A 14,780-nucleotide genomic window follows, 5' to 3' on the forward strand; every position below is an offset into this window, starting at 1 on the left:
GCTCCGCTTGCCCCAAAGCCATGTCTCATAAACCCGATATGGTCCAGACTGAGAAATTCAAGAAGATGCAATTGAAGAAGACAGAAACAGGAGAGACAAATCTGCCTTCAAAAGAAAGGATTGAACAAGCAGGCAAATTGTAGTGAGGCCCGCAGTGCCAGTGTGCACTGTGTGTTCCACAAGCATTGCCTTCTTATTTCACTTCTAGCTGTTTTAACTGTGTGAGATGTAAAATGGTTGGATCAGTGTAAATGACTATGCTGCCCCTTTTCACAACAGAGATCTACTTAACAATGAAGGTTGCACCTGCCCCTCCCATCTGCCTGTCTAGCTGGCATGGAAACAAAAGAACTTGCGTGTTGGTGAAGAGACAAGATGATAGGTCCACAGTGAAATCTAGAGGAGAAACTAAGCTGGTCCAAGGTGTCCTACAGGTTGTAAAATCAAGTTTAATCAGAGTGCTGATACTTTTGTTAACATTATTTTAATTTTTATAATGCCTTTTTTAAAGAAAATATGCAAATAGAAAGTTTTAAAACCTGAAAAAGAAAAAGGAAGAATAAAACTAGTTTGGGAGTCTACTAAAATAATTCAAAAGAGAAGTAATGGTGGATGAAGCAGAATGCTAGCAGTGGAGCTAGTTAAGAAACAGTCAAATTTAAGTTATATTTTGAAAGTACAGGCAACAGATGTTTCTGACACACTGAACACACTGTATGATAGAGATGTTAGAGGTGATAAAAGGCTATTTAACCCAAGGAAGTAAGAATTGTAATTTTTTTCCTTTGTGATTAGCTTGAGGTTCAGGAGGGGAGAAGAAGGGCTCAGGTGGGCTCTTTATTAGGTGGTTATTGCTGTGCTACAGGGGTCAGACCACATAAGCAGTGTCAGCCCCAAGCATGTGTTCTCCCGCTGCTGGTTGCAAAGACCGGAGACTGGGCCTGGTGAATCTCAAGGTTAGAAGTGAAACTGGAAGGCCTTGCTCATGTACTATTTCCAGGCATCCAGGCTGGGTAGTGGGGAGGAGATGCCCAGGGCTGTCAGGCTTACCCAGCTGACACCAATGAGGTCTGGAAGGACACCAGCTGCACACTGGCCCCTGCCAGCAGTCCAGTCACGGTAGGAAGCAGGGCAGGGTTGAAGGGCTGAGCCCGGAACAGCAGCTGGGGCAGACCCCTGCAGAGAGGAACTTCTGGTCTGAAGGCAGCTCCTTTGAGTGCCTGCCACACAGGTGTGGTGACCTGGACCAAACCAGCAGCCTGGTGGGGAGCACCTACCAGGGCCACAGTCAGAAGGCACTCCCAAAAGCCTTGCTCCCCTGGCACAGCAGGGTTATGGGAAGTGATACATTGAGACCAGCTTCCTTCACCAGCAGCTTTGAGGTCACCAAGCTCATGTCTGCCTGATTGGTAGCCTCTTTCAGGAGGCTGACAATGACTGCAGGGCTTAGGCACTTCCCGGCATTCTTCGGGGATGTTCCCTGTGTTACCACCTGGATGGTCCCTATAGGGGACCCAGCCCAGGCTCACATCAGTGTCCGCAGGGCCTCTCCTAGCCAATTCAAGGCTTGGTGTGCGGAGAGAAGGTGCTGGTAAGGGCCTGGGCATTTACAACCCCTATTAGAGATTTCCCCTTCACCATGTCCACAAACTGGATGGCGATTTCCTCCCCACAGCGGCTCTGGGCATCCCTGGTGCTGGTGCCCAGGTGGGGGCAGCTGATGGGGTTCTCATGTTCCACCAAGGCTCTGCCCGTGGTGGCTCCATCCATGAACACATCTAGCACTGCCCCTGCATAAGGGGCAGACTGCAGGGCCTGGAGCAAGGTGCCCTCATCCATGATCCCCCTGCGGGCACAGTACACCATGCACACCACCTTCTTGTACTCGGCGTAGGTGTCATTGTTTAACAGACTTGTCATGGAGGGCAGGAGAGGGGCGTGTACAGTGATGAAATCACAGAGACGCCAGATCTCCTCCGGGGGCAGCTGCTGAACACCCAAGGAGGCCAAGACCTCTGGCGAAATGATGGGGTCATACCCTACAGTCTTCATCCCAAAGGAATGCATCCAGGTGGCCACCTCTCTCCCATTTCTGCCCAGGCTAAGAATTCCCAGAGTCTTTCCATTCAGCCCGGTTCCCATGGACTTCCATTCCCATTTACTATTCTTCATGGAAGCTGTTGCCTGGGGCCTGGGGAATCTGCCTGGGGAGACACAGGATCATTCCACAGGTGAGCTCCATAGCACTGAGACTGTTCCCATTGAGGGTGTTCATGACCAGGACACCCTTCCTTCTTGTGGCCTCCAGATCATGCTGTCCACTCCAGTGCTGGCCAACCCACCACCTGGAGCTTCTCTCCTGCGTTGATGACATCAGTAGTCACCTTGGTGACCACGCAAACAATAAGGCCTTCCAAGTCCTGCAGCTCACAGTCAGCTCTTCTTTGCTCAGGTTCTGCTTCTCCACCACCTGCAGTCCTCCATCTTGCAGGATCTGCTGGCAGCAGGGGTCCAGGCTATCACCGATGAGCACTTTCCCTCGATTTGCAAAGGCCATTGCTGGAGCCAGCCTCTGAATCATTGCTCTCCCTGAGCCCAGAAGCTGCTGTAGTGACCACCTGGCTAGAGTACCTGGAGGAGCTTATTTCCAAACAATGAGTTTGAGATGCCTACTAGACATCCAAGTGGGTATGCTGAAAAAGTAGTCAGCCATATAAATTGGCAGATATGTAAGCTTACAAACACATAATTGATAATTTACTGGTAAATAGATAAAATGAAAATCCATGGCAATGATTAAAAATACCAAGGTGACTGCTGATGTCATCAAAGGAGAAAGTGAAGAATAAAAAAAGGCTACTCAAAATATTAGCTCTGGAGCAAACCAGATCTTTAGAAAGTCAGAGTGCTCTTACTCAGAATGTGTGCTATCTTTCAGACATGTTCAGCCAGTCTACAGATATCAAGTATTTTTCAAAGTATTTCATAAACTCAGATGTGTAAGAAAATGTTCTTTTCCTCCATTTTTTGTAAACTCATTTTCGGACTATGTTTCTATAATGAGACTGCACTACTCTGATGTTGTTTCGTACTCAGCATGTTAAACTATGGTTAACTTCAAAGGCACCTCATGCCAAGAGAAAACGGTATCTGCAGGGCTTTCATTGGTTTTCTGTATCAACAGGGTTACATAAACAGGATAGTAATCTGTAAATAGGTTACTTTAAAGACAATCCATAGATGTTCTTGTTTTCAGATTTTCTTTATGTTTGAAGCCTTTGAAAATCTCTGCTTAAGTACTGAAAAATTAAAGCTTTTTTTTATTTTGAACAATTGTCAGGTTATGATGTACTCCTTCTGTTTTTTTGCAAAAAATACTTATTACAATTTTCACTTTTCTCAAAAGATTTTCTTCTTTTATACTTCTTTTTTATTGATGATTTTTGTGTTCAGAGTTGTCATTGCAATACTGTTCTTGAAACTAGTTTTTAAGTTTTATCTAAAATGTAGTTCATAAAACATATAAAATACTGGGATGCTGATAAAAATACAGCATTATTAGATAACTGAGGATCTTCCCTGGCTGGTAGCTCAGTTGGTTAGGGCATAGTTCCAATACACCAAGGTTGCAGGTTTGATCTCCTGGTAGGGCACATACAAAAATCAGCCAATAATGCATAAATACATGGAACGACAAATCAATGCCTGCCCCTCTCTCCCTCTCTCTCTCTCTCTTGCTCTCTCTTTCTTCCTCTATGTCTCTCTAAAAATCAGTAAAAAAAAAAAAAAAAGAAAGAAACCTGACATCTAATACTAGTTTCTTGCTTTGAAAATTATAAGAAGTGTGGTTAAATGTATACACCTAAACCTTCGGAGCTTCAGTTTACTCACTTGAGAAAAATTGAATGCAATGAAACTGTCAAGCTTGGTTTTTTGGTTCTTTCTTTTTTACTTTTAATAAGAGTGAAATGCCTAGTTAAATTGTTCCAATCCAAGTGTAAAAGAGGCTGAAAATTGTAACCAAAGCAAGACGAATCAGGATTGGTGAGCGTCTAGTTAGACTTCATCGCAGCTACTGCACTTCCCCCGACATCACAGAATTCTACCCAATATGGGATGTTAATATGAATCAGAACATAGCATAGTTCGTTAACATAAACATGATTAATTTATTTCCAGTTCATATAAAGATTTTAATAAATTTAAATAGGTAGATGAAACTTTAGATAAAAATAACACATTTCTTACAGATCATTTATATATTCATATTCATATTANTCTCTCTAAAAATCAGTAAAAAAAAAAAGAAAGAAACCTGACATCTAATACTAGTTACTTGCTTTGAAAATTATAAGAAGTATGGTTAAATGTATACACCTAAACCTTCGGAGCTTCAGTTTACTCACTTGAGAAAAATTGAATGCAATGAAACTGTCAAGCTTGGTTTTTTGGTTCTTTCTTTTTTACTTTTAATAAGAGTGAAATGCCTAGTTAAATTGTTCCAATCCAAGTGTAAAAGAGGCTGAAAATTGTAACCAAAGCAAGACGAATCAGGATTGGTGAGCGTCTAGTTAGACTTCATCGCAGCTACTGCACTTCCCCCGACATCACAGAATTCTACCCAATATGGGATGTTAATATGAATCAGAACATAGCATAGTTCGTTAACATAAACATGATTAATTTATTTCCAGTTCATATAAAGATTTTAATAAATTTAAATAGGTAGATGAAACTTTAGATAAAAATAACACATTTCTTACAGATCATTTATATATTCATATTCATATTATAGAACCTCCAGGTATTTCTAGAAATGAGGCATCTGGTAAGATTTGGGTATAAATTTTTTTCTAAAGGAAAAAAATATGGTCCACCTGACTTTTAAAGATCTCTACTAGCTACATATGTCTGTGATATTTCCATCAGCCCTCTAAAATATATGTTATTGGGATAATATTATACATATTTTATAGTGTACATGAAAAATGCCCAGAAGCTTTTCTACCACTCCTGAGAATTTTTTGTAATTTCATAAAAATAATACAGGGGATAAGATAAAACATAAATAGAGTCCTGGGAAACAACAAGGACCAGATAATGGAAAATACAAAAAGAGCCTACTAAGTTAACTAAGAGTTGCCAGGTAAGAGAGGGGGAGAGACTTCTGAGTCAGCTGCTTTGCCAGTCTCGATATTGTTATTGGAGTGACTGAGCTGAGGATCCACAACAGCCCTCAGATTCAAAAGAGGCTGAACCACCACACACTCCGGTTCACCTCTACGTGGTCTTTAGCGAACCACTGAGGGAGTGCATCCAACTTTCTGTGCACTTGGCAAACCTCCTTTATCCTTATTGACTCACTACTACTCACAAGCTCTAAACCGCAATTTGCATTAGGCACCAATGCCAATAATCCTATCAACCCTACTCTGTTTAGATTGAAGGTCACCATAGAAGTGGCAATTTTTCTTTTTTTTTAAGATTTTATTTATTTACATTTAGAGAGAAGATGGCGGTGGAGGAAGGGAGGGAAAGAAATACCAATGTGTGGTTTCCTCTCACATGGACCCAACTGGGGACTTGGTCCACAACCCTGACTGGGAAGTGAACTAGCGACCCTTCTGTTTGCAGCCCACGCTTAATCCATTGAGCTACTCCAGCCAAAGTGGAAGCAGCAATTTTTCAATGTTACCTTTTATCATCTGAACTCCTATACAGAAACAACTCTAATAAATCTTACAGAAAGTAATTTCACAGGGTTATCTGGTCATAAATTCTTAACTGGGCAGCAACTAAGGGAGGGGGTGAAAAGGGAGGGGGTGGGAGTAAAAGACAGAAAACTGTACTTGAACAACAATTAAATAAAATTTAAAAAAATAAAAATAAATTCTTAACTGGGCAGGTCATGGTGAGTAGTCTTGCCCCAGGCCTGTAAAAGGTCTCTGTTTGCCTTGAGCAAGCTTGTCCATTGTTCTCCTGCCTCTAGATTAACACGCCTTTGAAATGCCAGAAGTAAATCCCTTTTCCAGAGCTCTTGCAGGCCTTCAAGGGAGTACATACTTTTGTTAACTAACCTATAATGGAATCACAGAGACTTCCCTGCATTTCTCCCACCTTCACGCACTTTTCCTCACTTTTAAAGAAGTTGCAAAATTGTCATTCTCTGGAGCATTTGAGATACTACTTCCCAGCATGTCCTCAGTTTGGCTCAAATAACTTCTTATAGATGTTCTCTATAGCTTTGAACATTTCTTACTGAAGACAAAACTTTTTGTCTCCTTTGAAAATCTCCTCAAGCTCTATACCATATTCAGCATATTATTGTAACTATATTTAGGCATATCTCTAGCCTTTCTCCTCTGAACAACTTGACTCATAAAATATTAGTAAGGTAACTCTTGGGATTTCACCACATAAGATTTCCTTCTCACTAAATGCATGTAGACTGAGAGAGAAAATTCAAGTATTTTTCATATCGCCTCTTACATTTATACCCACCTTCAGTATATATAACAGCCATAGTGATTATATTAACAAGCAATTTATAGTATGTCATTTTGTGCTAAGATCCCCATTACAGCTTCCCATCTCATTCAAAGTAAAACAACAAACTGATACCATCTCTTTCAATATTTTGATGATTTTTCTCTTCCCTGTCTTCTCTTCTCTGATTTCATGTCCTACTACTCATCTTAGTCATCCTGTTTTAGCCACAGTGGTGGGTGTTCTTGATTTCTTTAAATGCTCAGCAAATCCCTGCCTGAAACCTTTGTGGAATCCTAAACCTGAGGCCTAGAATATATTTCACTAAGAACCTGGAAAAAAGGGGATGGGCTCACATGAACAAGTATAAAGGACACATGGACAATAACTAAGGTGGGGGGGATTGGGAGGGAGGTGGGGAGCACTGGTGGGGGGCAGGGCTAGGAATATAAGACAGAAAACTGTACTTGAACAAGAATTAAATAAAAATTAAAATTAAAAAAAGAACCTGTAAATTCATGTATATTCATTCCTCAAGTTTTTCGTCAAATGTCACCTCGTCAGAGAAATCTGCATTGATTATGCCATCTAAAATATCACCCCCATTTCACTCATTCTTCGTACTCTTTTTCATGTTCTTCTTCACTCTAAAGATTATTAAAGGGGCCTGAGTTGAGTGATTTAACACCAGGAAATCACATCAGGAGATTGTTCAGCTCTTCCATGTAAAACACAAGAGGGGCCTGAACTGAGGCAATGGGGGCACTGCAGGACAGGACTGAGGGCTAACACATCAGTTAAATTTTGAGCTAGAATCACAAAGAATTGACTACAGTTATACCATGAAGAACTAAAGATGGAGGAAGCAAGCCAGGATAACTATGGGGATTTAATGTGTCCGTGTTTCCTAAAATGCACCAATTTGATTTTGCCATTTGCAATGCCAAATGAGAATATTTAAAAAAAAGCAAGTTTGAGACGATAAGGGAATATGGAAGTTGTGCTACAAATTGGAACAGGGAAAACAGTTTTTTCCTCAATCAGTTACACTATTTCATACCACTAAATTAAATTCTTTCCTTCCAGAAAACTTAGAAATGTCCTGGGAAAAGAGGGGAAAAAATCTCATATAAATTGAAATATCTTTTACTTCAAGCATCTCTGTGTATTCTTATATAAAAACAGTTTAAGATAAATCAATAAAGACTACAAATGTATTACCTAAAAGACAGATGAAATATTCTTTTACCCATAGCATAGAAAAATCATCTTTAACACTTAGTAAGATGTTCTTTACAATAAAACCTTTCACTTTGCAAGTCTTATTTACTAAATATTTAAATTGGATGTCCTGAATAACAAATTATGAGGAAATTGCCATTCATTTATTTTGAACACATATGCCTGTTTGTTTGTATGTTTGTTTATTCAAAAGTGTTGTCAGATTTAGGTACAATGAGCTAATGGCTTCAACAGAACTTTTCCATTAAAAATAGGCTTGTAATAAAAAACTCATGTCACAACATAAATAGTAATAAAGAGAAAATTTTATATGCTGAACAAATAGTTTTATTTAAATTTAAAGCATTGGAAAAACTATTGACCAAAGTAATGTAGTATGAAGATAAAAAATAAAGGAATAGAACATTCCAGTTATTTTCTCTTGTGACTCTGCATTATTTTCCCTATATTCATAGGATCTTTTATTTCTACTTATTTAGCTATTCTCTGTTATCCACCTACTTTGCCTTGTGTCAACTTATTGTTATTTCCATACGCTCCAATATTAGCTGAAATCTGGAAAGTTTAAATAGTAAGTTCTCTTTCTTTTTTTCTCTTTTATTTTTAAATTTGCACTCTAGATTAAAGTAATTTTGCTTTCCAAACTAGCATTATCTATTTTACTACATGATATTAATTATGAAATAAAGAAATATTTTATTTTAAAACTTCTTTTAAATTAGAATTGACAGTACCTACATATATATGCATAGCATGTTTTATAAATATACATGAAGATAGAGATGATATTTGATACTCATTTTTATAGAAATAAATTATGTATTATGTATATTTACATCTAAAAATCTTTATGGGTTATGAATCCACATATACAGAGCTTGGACGTCTCCATTATATTTAAAAATAAATAAAATGCTGAACATGGTTAAAAAATCAACAATGGCTTTTGTATCCATAAGAGAGGGAGGAGACAGAGCAGACTACTGCCCCCAGAACTACAGAGACAGACAGGACAGGTAAATACAGGAAGTTACAGTTCATAAGAACAGAGATTTGTGAGGAGAAACCTCCTGGGAACCAGTGCCAGGCTAGAAGACCTAAACTATATTTGCTGAATTGCTAAAGGCTCAGTGAAGACATGTTTAAGAGTTAAAGATTCCAGAGAAACCCACTCATGGGGGACTCCCCCGACAATGCTGTGCAATTTCCTACCAGGAGTTTGCCTGGGTTCCCACAGTAAATGCCAGAAAGAAAAAAAAAATCTCCTGGTGGTTGCAGTGGAGAGAGGAGAAAGAAACCATTTTTAAATACTTCAAGGTACTCTGTTCTTCTTAAATGTTCTCTCTTATGGGAAAAGCCTACCCTCTGGGCATTATGAGAGTCAAAATGAGAGTCAATTGAGAGTCATCTCTGGGAGAGGAGAAATACTCAACTCCATCATTCCATTCAACCTACAGAAGAAGAAAATAATTAAGAATGTCTGTGAAGTTCTTAGTCTAGAGATGCAGGCCCAGTAAAGATGGAGATATGATCATAAGACTGTAGAATGCTTTCCTTCTCTCCACATCTCACCATCATATTACTGAAGGTCCATTTACAGCAACTCCTTTTACCCAGTACATCATGTTTAACTATGAAGGAAAATTTATGATATAGCAAAATGCAAAAAATAATCAGGGTTTTAAAGACACAGAATAAGCATCAGAGCCAGACAAAGCAGGAATGTTGAAATTATCAGATTAGGGATTTAAAAGTAATTATGAATAACATGCTAAGAACACTAATGGATAAAGTAAAGGGATGGGAACATATTTTACAAATATGAAAGTTTTTAAAGAGCTGGGGAAGCAATACGTATACCTGACAAAATAAAATTTAGAACAAAGATCATGATAACAGACAAAGAATAAGGCTATATAATGATAAGGTTAGTAATTCAACAAGAGGATATAATGTTTGTAAAAATTTATGCATTCAACATAGAAGCACCTAAATATATAAAGAAACTCTTTTTTAAATTAAATATTTTATTGTGTCCTGTCTGGAGTGGCTTAGTGGATTGAGTGCCAGCCTGTGAAACAAAGTGTCACCAGTTGTATTTATAGTCAGGGCTCATGCCTGGGTTGTGGACCAGGTCCCCAGTAGGGGTTGTGTGAGAGGCAACCACACATTGATATTTTTCTACCTCTCTTTCTCCTTCCCTTTCCCTTTTTCTAAAAATAGATAAATAAATAAATAAAATATTTGATTGTTGTCCTATCACTGTTGTCCCAATTATCTCCCTTTGTTCTCCTTTGCCCAGCTCACTCCTGACCCTCGCAGTCAATCCCCACCCTGATGTCCATATCCATGGGCCATTCATAAATGTTCCTTAACTAGCCCAATTCTCCTTCTTTCTACCCTTATCACCTCCACCCTCTTCCCCTCTGGTCACTGTCAGTATGTTGCTTGTTTCCATGCCTTGTTTGTTTTGTTCATTAGGTTCCTCTTATAGGTGAGATCATATGGTATTTGTCTTTCACGGCCTAACTTCTTTCACTTATCATGATATTCTCTAGTTTTATCCATGCTTTGTGAAATGTAGAAGTTCCTTCTTTCTTTCTGCTATGCAGCATTCAATTGTGTAAATGTACCACAGTTTTTTTATTCTATTCATTTATGGATGGGCACTTAGTCCATTTTGAGCACTTGGGTACTGTAAATAACACTGCAAAGGACATAGGGGTGAATAAGTTCTTTTCAATTGGTGTTTCACGATTCTCAGGTTATAATTATAGCAGTACAATATCAGGGTGAAAAGGAAGTACCATTTTTAGTTTTTTTGAGGAAATTCCATACTGTTTTCCATAGTAGCTATACCAATGTGCATTCCCACCAATAATGCACTAGGGAAATCTTGATGGACATAAGGAAGAGATTGACCGGGGATTCTAATACCCCATTGACATCGATCTTCCAGACAGAAAATCAACAAGGAAACAGTGGCCTTAAATGACACCTAGACCGGATAAATTTAATTGAAATCTTCAGAGCATTATACTCCAAAGAAGCAGAATATACATTCATTCAAGTGTGCATGCATGTTTTCTAGGATAGACCACATATTAGGACAAAAATAAGTCTCAATACATTTAAGAAGATTGAAATCAGATCAAGCATCTTATCTGACCTTAATGGTATGAAACTAGAAATAATTCACAAGGAAAAAAACTAAAAACACACACATTGTCATGGAGGATAAATAAATGTTACTGAACAATGCATGGGTTAGCAATGAGATAAAGGTAAACATCAAAATAGACTTGAAACAAATGAAAACTAGAAGCCAACAACCCAAAATTCATGCAACCATACAAAAATCAGTCTTAAGAAAAGAATTCATAGCATTACAGGCCTATCTCAAGATTTAAGAACAGACTTAACCATTATAAACGTATATGCACCCACTATAGGAGCAGCCAAATATAAAAGGGAAATCTTGGAGGACATCAAGAATGATATAGACAGCAACACACTTATAATATGGATTTTCACATCCCACTGTTCAACAATGGATAGATCTTCCAAACAAAATATCAAAAGGGGTATTGTGGCATTGAACAATGGCCTAGATCAAAGGGACTTAACTGATATATAGAGAACCATTCATCCAAAAAAAGCAAAATACAGTTTCTTTTCAAAATGTACATGGAATATTTTCAAAGATAGACCACATGATAGGACATAAAACAAATCACAACAATTCAAGAATATTGAAATTATATCAAGTATGTTCTTGGACCACAAGGTCTTGAAACTAGAAACCAACTGCAAGGAAAAAACTCAGAAATATTCAAGTTCCTAGATATTGAATATCATACTATTAAACAATGAATGGGTCAATAATGAGATCAAGGAAGAAATTTTAAAAGTTTCTGAAAACAAACAAAAATTAACACACAACAGTCTAAAACCTATGGGACACAGAGAAGGCAGTCCTGAGAGGGAAGTTCATAGTAATATGGACCTACTTAAAAAGACAGAAATATTTCATATAAACAACCTAAGCATACATCTACAAGAACTGGAGAAACAACAAAAAACAAAGCCCAGAGAGAGCAGAAGGAAGGAAATAACCAAGAACAGAGAAGGATTAAATGACATAGACACTAAACACACACACACACACACACACACACACACACAAACAATTCAAAGGATTAGTAAATACAGGAGGTAGTTCTTTGAAAAGATAAACAAAATTGATAAGCCTTTAACCAGACTCATCAAGAAAAAAAGAAAGAGGGCCCAAGTAAATAAAATCAGAAATGGAAGAGGAGAAATTACTTCTGACACCACAGAAATACAAAGGAACAATAAGAAATTAGTACAAACAGCCCTGGATGGTATAGTTCAGTAGATTGAGCACAGGCCTGTGAAGCAAAGGGTTGCCAGTTCGATTTCCAGTCAGGGCACATGCCTGGGTTGCAGGTCCCCAGTAGGGGACACACGAGAGGCAACCACACATTGATGTTTCTCCCTTTCTTTCTCCCTCATTTCCCTTCTCTTTAAAAATAAACAAATAAGCCCTGGCTGGTGTAGCTTGGTGGATTGAGCGCAGGCCTAGGAACCACGCGATCTCGGTTCGATTCCCAGTCAGGGCACATGCCTGGGTTGCAGGCCAGTTCCCAGCAGGGGATGCATGAGAGGCAACCATACATTGATATTTCTCTCCTTCTATTTTTCCTTTCCCCTCTAAAGATAAATAAATAAATCTTTAGCCCTGACTGGTGTAGCTCAGTGGATTGAGCACAAGCCTGTGAACCAGAGGATCACAGTTTGATTCCCAGTCAGGGCACATGCCTGGGTTGCAGGCCATTTCCCTGCAGGCCAGTTCCCAGCAGGGGACGCACAAAAGGCAACCATACATTGATGTTTCTCTCCCTCGCTCCTTCCCATCTAAAGAAAAATAAATAAATAAAATCTTTTAAAAATTTCGGAAAAAAATAAATAAAATAATCTTTAAAAAATAAACAAATAAAATCTTTAAAAAATAAATTACTACAAATATATACCAAGAAATTTTAAAACATGGGTGAGATGGATAAATTTCTAGAAACATATAATGCTCCAAAACTGAATGAGAAAGAAGCAGAAAGCCTGAATAGGCCTATAAAAGCAGCGAAATTGAAGCAGTAATAAAAAAAACTCCCAGCACACAAAAGCTGTGGATCAGACAGTTTCAAAGGTGAATATTACAAAATATTTAAGGAAGAGCTAACTCTTATTCTTCTTAGACTATTTCAAAAATCAAGAATAAAGAAGACTCCCAAACCCTTTTTAAGAAGCCAGAACGATCCTAATCCCCAAAACAGAAAAAGACACAACAAAGAAAGAAAACTACAGACCAATACTGCTGATGAACACAGATGCTAAAATCCTCAACAAAATATTGGCAAACTGTATCCAGCAATACATAAAAAAAAATCATATATCATGATCAGGTGGGATTCATCCCAGGGATGCAAGGATGGTACAGTATTTTCAAGTCAATACACATAATACATCAGATAAAGAAAAGGAAAGGCAAAAATCGTATGATCATATCAACCAATGAGGAAAAAGCAATTAATAAAGCACCCATTCATGTTAAAAACACTCAGCAAAGTGGGAGTAGAGGGAGCATACATCAACACAATAAAGGCCATATATGAGAAACCTACAATCAACATCATACTCAATGGGCAAAAACCTAAAAGCTTTCCCACTAAGACCAGGAATAAGACATAGGTGTCTTATTCAATTTTCACCACTTTCACCACTCCTATTCAACTTAGTATTAGAAGTTCTAGCCACAGTAATCAGAAAAGAAAAAAAGAAATAAAAAGCATTCAAATTGGAAAAGAGAAAATAATACATCATTGTTTGCAGATGACATGACAGTGTACCTAGAAAACCCAATAGTTTCCATCAAAATACTACTCAACTTAATAAGTGAATTTGGCAAAGGAACAGGATACAAACTCAATATTTAGAAATTGAGGGCATTTTGTACATCAACAGTGAAATGTCAGAAACAGAAATCAAGAAAAAAAATCCAATTTGCTATAGCAAAAAGAAAAACAAAATACCTAGGAAAAAACCTAACCAAGGAGGTAAAAGATCTATGATCTATACTCAGAAAACTACACAACACTGAAGAAAGAAATTAAGGAAGACAAAAATAAATGGAAGCATATACCACATTCTTGTATTAGAAGAATAGCATCATCAAAATGTTCATACTACTCAAAGAAATGTATAGATTCAATGCAATCCCTATTGAAATACCAATGACATATTTCACAGATATAGAACAAATATTTCAAAAATTAAATGGAACCACAAATTACCTCAAATTGCCACAGCAATTCTGAGAAAGAAGGACTAAATAGGAGGGATCACAATACTTGATATCACACTATATAAAAAGCCACTATAATCAAAACAGCTTGGTACTGGTATAAGAACAGACACATAGATCAATGCAAGAGAACAAAGAGCCCAGAAATAAACCCCAGTCTCTATGGTCCATTAATATTTGGCAAGGGGACAGAATCATAAAATATAGTAAAAATAGCCCCTTCAACAAATGGTGTTGGGAGATCTGGACAGCTATATGCAAAAAAAAAAAAAGAAAAGAAAATTGACCACCAACTTACACCATGCATAAAAATAAACTCAAAATGGAGTTTATTTTTAACTCCATATGTAAAGATTTAAATATAAATCATGATACTGATAGAGGAGAACACAGGCAAGAAAATTTTAGATATTCCACACAGCAATATTCTCATTGACATGTCCCCTAGAGGAAGGGACATAAAGGAAAGAATAAACAAATTAGACTTAATCAAAATAAAAAGCTTCTGCATCACCAAAGAAAATATCAGCAAAATGAAAAGGGAACCAACTATGTGGGAAACTACATTTAACAATGATACCTCAGACAAGGATTTGATCTAAAAAATATATGAAAAATTCATATGACTCCACGCCAGGAAGACAAGCAATTTAATTTAAAAATGGGCAAA

General features: G+C 37.7%; 1 pseudogene; it reads right to left on the reverse strand.

The window, feature by feature from the left end:
- Nucleotides 1–957: 957 nt before the first annotated feature.
- LOC118978710 (D-3-phosphoglycerate dehydrogenase-like) lies at nt 958–2,557 on the reverse strand (annotated as a pseudogene).
- Nucleotides 2,558–14,780: the final 12,223 nt, after the last annotated feature.

The sequence above is a fragment of the Sturnira hondurensis genome, unplaced genomic scaffold (genome assembly GCF_014824575.4).
Source record: "Sturnira hondurensis isolate 20B ecotype Veracruz unplaced genomic scaffold, ASM1482457v3 Scaffold0022136, whole genome shotgun sequence".
Classification (NCBI taxonomy): domain Eukaryota; kingdom Metazoa; phylum Chordata; class Mammalia; order Chiroptera; family Phyllostomidae; genus Sturnira; species Sturnira hondurensis.